The following is a 7,552-nucleotide window of genomic DNA, read 5'->3' as shown; positions in this document are numbered from 1 at the left end:
ACGGACAGGGGGTAAAACACACTCTCTCGCCATGTCTTTCGGCCTGGCGGAGACAATTATGATAAAAGAAACATGAAAAATAAACACTTCACTTTCCTACATTACTGAATGCATGATCAGGGACCACATGCAATACCTTCATGGGCCACCAGTTGAAACCTCTGCACTATACAGTAAGCAACGCCTGCCAACAAAGGCCTTTTTAACCTGAGATGGATTGAGAGACAAAAGTGGGAGAGAAAGAGAGAGACACACCCTCACTTCACAAAAGTGAGTGTGTATCTATGGGAAAGACAGAGAGGAGCTTTTTATTATAATGTAGGTGAAAGCTAAAAGCTTTGAGGAAGACCACGTCGCCACAGTTGAGAAATGGGATAGATGTCTCCAAACTCGTGTTGTGGGCTAATTGGCTTTTGTGGTGTTCTGACCTCCCCCTGAACCCTTGTGAAGCACACAGCACATCGTATCCTGCTTTCTCCTGCTCCTCCAGAGGAGGTAGGTTCTAAAGGAGCAGGATTTACTCCTCTCTCACCTCTACCACCCTGGCTGGGGGAAAGATAATTGCTACTGACGTTTGACCCGTAAGGGGAGATTCAATTTGGGAAATGTTGAGCATATAATGCCTGTTTTTGCTGAGTACAGTGGAATGCATCCACAGCACATGCAATATTTCAAAGGTGGAAGTTCTTAAGGGAAATCTTCAGTTAGTGAAGGAAATGGAACTTTGATGTTGTTTTTTTTTTTTTGGGGGGGGGGGGGTTATTTGTATTTTCATAATGATTACGTTTATGCTTTTAATGTTTTATTTGTGAAATATTTAATACTAGATGTGAGCTTGTAGACCCTGATCGGCGGTGCGACGTGGGTAACTCTAGATATGAGGGCGCGCGTAGCGGCCTGAACCTCTAGTAAGTATAAATCAGGCATTATTTTGCTGTGAATCAAGCATGACATTTCACAAGCATGCATTTCCTGGACAGACCAATTCTCTGAAAGGCTGTTATACAGAGTGGTCGATGGTTTTAAATTTGAACATGTTGTAGATTAAGGTCTGAATGCATGTTTCAAGAACATTACTCCAACATTACATTACTTACTTATAGTCAGGGGATATTAGCAGAAAGATTTCCAATCGTGGAATAAATTCCTTACCAAAAAAAATCTTCACCAATGTGTTTGTAAAGGTGTCTAGTAACACATCTCACAAAGACTGAAATTCAGTTTCCCTAGGAAAATTTTGCAGGGAAATGGTGGGTACCCCAACTTTCAGCAGCTGTCAAAAATTCTCCTAGGGAAACTGAATTTCAGTCTTTGTGAGATGTGTTACTAGACACCTTTACAAACACATTGGTGAAGATTTTTTTTGGTAAGGAATTTATTCCAAGATTGGAAATCTTTCTGCTAATATCCCCTGACTATTAGCACAGCTCAAGACCTATTTCTTCACTCCTTAGTTGATTTTTAAATGTGTTGTTATTCATGTCCTCACTGTTTTGCCTGATTCACTGCCTGGTGTTGTTTTATGCTATTGCTTTTCTTTTTTTGCTTTATTGTTAAATTAGTCTGTAATTGTATTCTTGCTCTGTAAAGCACTTTGAGCTGAATTTCATGTCATGAAAGGTGCTATACAAATAAAGTTTATTATTATCATTATTACACATTGCTGTAGGTTTAGGTTAGCCGAGAATGCAGTTTTACTTGAGAATTAATTATATTAACTGCCATTCTTTAACTGAGAGCTTATACTGTAGTTCTATATGAACAGGCTCTGTGTTTTCACATACTGTAGCTAGCTGTGCTAAGATGTAATCCCTCTGATGAAAGCATATTTGTTGTGTTTATAGATTTTTCCCCCTCCTCGTGTTTTCAGTATAACTTTCTGATCACTTTTCTCACTGGCTTTATTCATGCGTTTCCAGCGTCCCATGACACCTTGCACGAATTATAGACATCATGGCGGATCACTCAAATTAATTGAATGACTCACAACCGGAAGTCATGCCCATAATCACTTCCTCAGTAAGCCCCTGCGGAAACTCGGATTGCGTTCAAACAGTTCTTTGTAGGTTCTAGGTTCTAGTTCTTTAAAGATTGCAGTCTGTAATTTTCTTTCAACCTGGCGTCCCCATCTTGAGCATGTCATTACAGTAGACAGAGATTTTCTGAAGATTTCAGGTAATAAAAAAAATATTGTCTCCGCCAGGCCGAAAGGCATGGCGAGAGAGTATGTTTTGCCCTCTGTCCGTCCGCCCGTCCGTGTGTGTGTGTGTCCGTCCTTCTGTCTGCGACCAGCTAATCTCCGCCACCGTTGGCCCTGGATGCCACAGCAGAACCTCTGCCCCACATTTTTCAGATCAGCCTGTCATAGCGCCACCATAATGCCGACTTTTGCAAAACACATTTTTTTGCAATTACTCCTACAGATGTTGTCCAAAAAACACGCGAATCGGTACACAGTATCTCCATAGCCATGTGATCAACACGGATATGTCTGATTTTCCATATTCCATCCTGATTGGCTAAAATTGGCTTCCAAAGTTTGCAGGATTGGTTCATTTTGAACAAAATGCCTCAAATTATGAACGCAGCATGCGATTTCCGTGAAGTTTTCCACAGAGATTCCCACCTGGCCCAGGAAGAAATGCCACTTGAAAACGTTCACATCAGCTTCATGGTGGCGCTATAACAGGCTGATTCACGTTTTTAGCTATAACTGCACCGATCTGCGTGAAACTTTGCACGCACACTCCCTAGAGGCCAAGGAAAAACCTTTGCCCTGCATTTTTCACATGCCTTTTAGAGCGCCACCAGGAGGCTGAGTTTTGTAAAACACATTTTTTGCTCTTAAAATCACGCAAATCGGTACACAGTATCGCTATAGTCATGTGATCAAGATGGATGTGTCCGATATTTCATATTCCATCCTACTTGGCTAACATTGGCTTCCAAGTTTACAGGATAGGTCCCTTTTGAACAAAATTCCTCAAATCATGAATGCAGTGTGCGATTTCCGTGACATTTTGCACTCACATTCCCACTAGGCCGAAGAAGAAATGCCACCCTTTTCACATTGGCCTGTTATAGCGCCACCAGCAGGTCTAATTTAGCAAACCACATTTTTGGAACAAAATGCCTCAAATCATGAATGCAGTGTCCGATTGTAGTGCAAGGCCTAAGAAGAAATGGCACCCTTTTCACATTGGCCTATTATAGCGCCACCAGGAGGCCACAATAATCTACCTGACCTGGCGGAGACTTGTAGCCTGGTAAACACCCCCTCCCTCCGGAAATCTCATGCATTGCATTGCATTTGGTTTCAGGAAGGAGGGTCTGGGATTGCTCACAGAGTAAAGCTGCCCGAACCGCTGCGCATACGAACCAATCAGCGGCGGCTAGGGGCGGGATCAACCAATCACCTGCCTAGTAGCTTGAAAAAATGAAACTCCGTCTGTCATCGATTCTGCGCCCGGAGTCTCAGATGCAAGTACGCTGTGAAACAAAATGTGTGTCGCAAGCTTCTTCCATTTGACGGAGTGAGGTTAGGAGACTTGTGCTCCGAGGGGCACTTTTTCTAGTTATTTTTGTATTGCAAAAATAGCAGATGTACAAGCTCACAATGCATCGTGACATCTTATGGATTTGTAAATTGGCTATTTTAGCTATTTTTGGAAAACACGGCTTGAATGAATGAATGGTTCATATTTTTGGGGCAGTTTACTATTTTGTTTGCTTTATTTAGAAAGGATAGTGAGGTGGCAGCAAACCGAGGGCAGAGAGGGGGAGTGACATTGAGCATATTTTTTATTTATTTTATCTAGTAAAAGTTTTGTTGTGTTATTTTTTTATTTGTTTGCATTCAAGATTACAAGATTTTGTGCTTTTTGCGATATCTCAATATCTCAAAATCGGGATCGGCATTGGACCCAAACATCTGGCATCGGTCTGGCTCTAATTAGGATATACATACATTGATTAAATTACATGTATTATCTTATCATACATGTATATTATGTAACAATGCAACAATTGTCACTTCCTTGACTGCTATAATCACATGGAGGAAACATGGCCTTGATTGCTGAACATAATGTCACTGTCAGGAGACTGTCTGGTTCCTGTACAAACAACTAAAACAATAAACTTACCACAACATGTCTCACGTAGGCTATACAGACACTGAGGCACTAGCTGAGGCGTTGTGGGAAGAGGGAGTAGATGATTTCATCAACCCTTGGGATCTTCAAGTTTGAGGTTTGGCTCACGGAAGACTGCAGTGATTACCATGAATGAACTGGAAGCAGGTGGATTATTCTTGGTCAGCTGCTTTGTGTGGGAAAGGTTCAGTGGTGGACAAAGTACTCAACTCCAGTACTCAAAGAATAGATACTCCTGGTCAAATACTGTATGACTCAACTAGTGAAAGTTGCTCAGTCAAATTTGTACTGGAGTTAAAGTACTGGAGTACTGGCTTTTAAAAGTACTCTTTTTTAATATCAATGCATTTCTGTACTGAAATATAGACATTTCCAGAAATGTATAAACAAATAAATAAATAATAGTGAAAATATCAGATCTACAAACTCACAGTTGTGAGCTTGTAAATCTGTTATTTTTACAATATTTGAAATAGGGCTTAAGTTGTTCATTCATACTACTTCATCACTACTTCACTAATTCCCTTCCTAGAAATGTAGAGTCAAATGTAGAGTCAAAAGAAGTACTGTACAATATTTGTCTTTGAAACGTAGTGAAGAGAAAGTATCCAACAACACAAATTCTTAAGTAAAGATACTCAAAACATTTACTTACCGTATTCAAGTAAATGTACTATGTTACTGTCCGGTGTCCACCACTGGAAGAGGCTTACATTCACAAAGAAAAAGACAATTAAGAGAACAGGGAAGAAAAAAGCATGTGTTTGTTTTACTGTGAACTACTTTGCACTGACAGAAACAAAATATCCCTTGTCAGACAGCTAGAGAACAAGAAGCCAGGCATGGCAGTTCTGTGCGTTTGGAAAGGAATAATACAATAATTAATTAATTGTGAATTGTATATGCCTGTGCAAAATTGTATATCATTGCTCTCGGACAGAAAATGTGTCTATATTTATAGACTTTTTTCATACATTAAAGTATTTTTTACAAATTAACTACATTGGATCCATTGGAACACAGGTACATTTCAATTTACATTTTTCCCATTTCTTGAAAAATAACAGCAACGACAATATGCATGTGTGCATGTCTGTGTCTCTTTGAGTCATGCAGGGCGTACGTGCGTGTGCATGAGTGTGAGAGAGAGAGAGAGAGAGAGAGAGAGAGAGAGAGAGAGAGAGAGAGAGAGAGAGAGAGAGAGAGAGAGAGAGAGAGAGAGAGAGAGAGAGAGAGAGAGAGAGAGAGAGAGAGAGAGAGAGAGAGAGAGAGAGAGAGAGAGAGAGAGAGAGAGATACCGGTTTATACCTTACCCAAATGCATTACCATTCCTTGCCCTCTGTACTGGCATGGTATAGGCTACTGTTTGCAAAACTCGTCAGAATTCATATTGTTTTCCTCAAACATGGTATCCAATGCCAATCTACATTTTCAAAAGTGTGTCATATACTGTAATCCACAACTATATATATATATATATATATATATATGTATATATATATATATATATATAATACAACAATAAATATCTAAATAATTAATATCTGATTGCTTTCATACAAAAGACAATTGTGAACGTTTTCAGAACTATAAACACAAATGTCTACATTTGGCAAAATAATTAATTGGGTATCTTGCTAATCAACATGGCATGCATTTCAGTTCAATGTGATCATTCTCACTTAAATCTACATATTCTATTGCACAAATAATTGCATTTGAAATAGCACAAGTGTGAACTCAAGGCCTGTACCACCTCAGGCAACTGAGGGAATGCAAGGTGTTGGAGAAGGTCCTGAAATCTTAGTACTCTTGATACATCCCAGAGCATCCTGTCAGGGGCCATCTCTACAGTATTGGAAGAGCTCTTCCCAGTGTGCTGTGGAAGGTGGTGAGGTTGGCTGAGCGAACCACAAGGGAGCTCTATCCCGTCCCTACTATACAGGGCAAAAATAATTATGAAGGACAAACATCATCCTAGTAACGGATTCTTTGTGATGATGCAAAATGGAAAGCATTGGAGGTCTCTCACAACCTGGGGCTCAAGGCTCAAAAATATTATTTTATTCCCTGCGGCTGTCAGATTCCTGAATGAGGACATGGTAAAAAATAAAAATAAAAAAACACAGAAAATAACAAAATATAACAAAAGCAAATTAAATGAACTGTACGAATCCTGAGCAGCTACTCAAGATGTTACTTCAGTCATTATGATTCTACTCTATGTAATTCTATACGACTTCTGCTACAAAATGATTTTCTTTTAAAAGCAGCATTTGAACTGGAAACGCACAACACCTTAATTTGTGTTTCCAGTTCAAATCTGCTTCTAATTTACTGACTGAGTAATTGAGGAATAGTTGCAACATTAAAATAACATTTCAGTAACATAAATTATTGACATGGTCTTAACAAAGGTATTTCATAACCATTTAAATATGGAAAAATATGGATGTTAGAAAAGTAGGATGAATTGGCAACATATAGCTTGTACTGAAAGTTGTTAATCAACAAATTAAGAATACAACTATATGGAGCTTTCTAATAGCTTGTTCATAATCCAATAAATATTGATATGGCATAGTTATAAATCATTAATATACATTTAACAAGTCATGTATAACTCATTAACCACCAGTTTGTGAGTGATCTATTAGCTATCTATAAGGCATAGCTATAAATCTTTAACCAACTATTACCAAACATTTAACAAGTAATAAATAACTTGTTAACTAACAGTCTGTGAATGATCTATTAACTACTGTAGTTATAACAGATAAATAATCTAAAGTGTTACCCTGTTGTATTAAATATGCTATATATAAGTAAATTTGACTGGACTTGACTTTGACTGGACTTAAGTGTATGCTCATGTAATGTACATCATCAACACGGCATCAGCAGTATGATGACATCAGAGATCTGCGTATCTCCGTATTTAGTCGCACTGCATGGGTACTCTGCGAACGGGTACAACGGGTATTCTGACAACAAGCACAACAAGGAGGCGTGAAGAGTTGTCATTGTACAGAAACCGCTGTTGACTGGTCTCTATGGCCAAATGATAGCAGCTTTATGTTATGACTAGACGCCTGCTGCGGAGCCGACCAATACAATACAATGAATTGTTACACGAACAAATATATAAAAAATTATATTGGCACTTAAATATTTCCCTCGCACCTGTCGTATAAGACATTTATCATATTGCCGTTCTACCTGTACTTGTACCATGTCCCACTAACCTTTCTCTCCTTGTACTTGTATGAGTAGCCTAAGTGACAAATAAACCACTCTTGTTTCTTGACCTAATACAGCCCACATTTACAGTGAATTGGTGCTGTTCCACAAGAACAACACCATTTGTAGTTGGATTGACAATACTGGTGGGTAAATAT

Source organism: Gymnoscopelus braueri, assembly GCF_963280865.1.
Source record: "Gymnoscopelus braueri genome assembly, chromosome: 3".
In the NCBI taxonomy this organism is placed as follows: Eukaryota; Metazoa; Chordata; class Actinopteri; order Myctophiformes; family Myctophidae; genus Gymnoscopelus; species Gymnoscopelus braueri.
This window is presented reverse-complemented; position numbering follows the sequence as displayed.